We start from the raw sequence: 2419 nt of genomic DNA on the forward strand, positions 1-2419 counted from the left end.
AAAGCAAGCTATTTACATCTTAACATATTTACAATAGCCACTAACAACACCATTGCAACTCCCCGGCAACGGCGCCAAATTTGATAAGAGAATTCTTGCCGGTTTAGAATCAAGAATCAATTCGTTAGTAGCATAGTCCAAACCAACAATGAATTCTCTTAATCAAATGTTAAACTCAAATTAAAATAATCGAGAGTAATTAAACCTCGGGTCGTTCTCCCTAGGAACTGCAATGAAATGTCATGTTATTAGCTATGAGGGAATTGGGGGGTTGTGAATGCAAGAGAGAGCAAGCAATGTAAATGGTAAGAAATTAAAATGCAAAAAGGTAACTTAACATGCAAGAAATTAAATGAAGGCAAGTAAAGGCAATGAAAATGGCAATTGAAAGCTAAAAAGGACTCTTGGCAAGAAGTGGGTAATTAAGGATTCCTATCCTAGTTGTGGACCACAAACGTGATAATTGTGTATGGATTAATCCCAATTAGTTAACCCTACATCGAGGATAAGTCAAGTAGGCATAATTAATTTCAATCCACAAGTCCTAATCAACTCACTAATTAACTTAGTGAAAGATTAGCCTTAGTGGAAACCAAATTAATTAACAACCTTCACACAATGTGGAATGGATATCCACCACTCAAGTTCACCCAAACCACATAACTTCTCAACCAAGAGTGTGAAAAACTAGGTAAAAGGCCAACCAAACATTTTGTCAAATGCTTGGTGGGTGTGAAAATAAAGCATGATAAAATGACAAGAAATAATAAATGCTACAACTACCAAGCAAGGAAAATAAAGATGGCAACTCAATGAAGCAATAAATGACATAAAACATAAAATTGCATTAAATGTAAAGTAAAGTAGCAAGAGTGCAAATACATAAAAGTGGCAAAAATGGAGAAAATGACAAGATAAACTAATGAAATTAAGACAATAGAACAAGAAAAGATAGAAGAAACTAGATTAAAAACAAGAATTAAACATAAGAAGTGCAAGAAATTAAACTAAAAAACCCTAATTCTAGAGAGAAGGGGGAGCTTCTCTCTCTAGAAAATGACCTACAACATGATAAAACCTAAACCTAAGTGCCCCCCTTCATTCCTCTTCACTTTGGCTTTAAATAGTTTCAGAAAATGAGTTGGATTGGGATTTGGAGGCCTAGAATTCACCCCCAGCAATTTGCATTAATGAGCTCACGTGCAGGGACCTGTGCGGACGCACAGACGCGTGCGTCCGCACATATGCTGAAAATTGACCTGTGCGGACGCACAAGTACCTGTGCGGACGCACAAGTACCTGTGCGTACGCATAGGTATACTTATGTCCACTATAGCAAATTGTATATCATTTTAAAGCCACGGACGTTAGCTTTAAAATGCCACTGGAACCGCCTTATTTGGATCTCTGTAGCTCAAGTTATGACCAATTTAGTACAGAGAGGTCAGGGCTGTCAGCTTTCCAAATCTCATTTTCTTCATGATTTCTCCCCTTTTGGATGCTCTTTCTTCACTTCTTCAACCCATACTTGTCTTGAAAACCTAAAATCACTTAAAAAATACATCAAGGCACCACATGGGATTAAAGTGAATTAAAATTGACTAAATTAAGCACAAAAGAAGGGGGTGGCATCGCGGTTGTGGCTGGGTGGTCGAGGGTGGTGTGGCGGTTGGAGGTGGTTGGCTGGGAGTGGTGGTGGTTGGGGGGTGGGTTGCAGAGAAGAAAGGAAGAAGAAGGGGAATGGGGGGGTGCGACAGGAAGGGTTTCGCGTCACTGGGGGTTAGTAAATTTGAATCCACGTGAACGCGTGGGGCACGCGGTCGCGTGGCTAGGGTGGACGGGGGGGTTGACGCGATCGCATGAGTGACGCGATCGCATGGGATAGGAAAAAGGATGAATGATGCGGTCGCGTGAGGCATGCGACTGCGTCGCTGGAAATTGTGCTAAACGGACAATTCCAGCGTCATTTCAGCGCAACTCTCTGTCTCCTTTGGGGTGTTGTGCAATCCACGTGACGCGAACGATCATACCATGGTGGGTTGTTGATGAGCGGATAATTTATACGCTTTTTGGCATTGTTTTTAGTATGTTTTTAGTAGGATCTAGTTACTTTTAGGGATGTTTTCATTAGTTTTTATGTTAAATTCACATTTTTGGACTTTACTATGAGTTTGTGTGTTTTTCTGTGATTTCAGGTACTTTCTGGCTGAAATTGAGGGACTTGAGCAAAAATCAGATTCAGAGGTTGAAGAAGGACTGCTGATGCTGTTGGATTCTGACTGCCCTGCACTCAAAATGGATTTTCTGGAGCTACAGAACTCGAAATGGCACGCTTCCAATTGCGTTGGAAATTAGACATCCAGGGCTTTCCAGCAATATATAATAGTCCATACTTTGGCCAAGAATAGACGACGTAAAC

The sequence above is a fragment of the Arachis ipaensis genome, chromosome B05 (assembly GCF_000816755.2).
Source record: "Arachis ipaensis cultivar K30076 chromosome B05, Araip1.1, whole genome shotgun sequence".
NCBI lineage: Eukaryota > Viridiplantae > Streptophyta > Magnoliopsida > Fabales > Fabaceae > Arachis > Arachis ipaensis.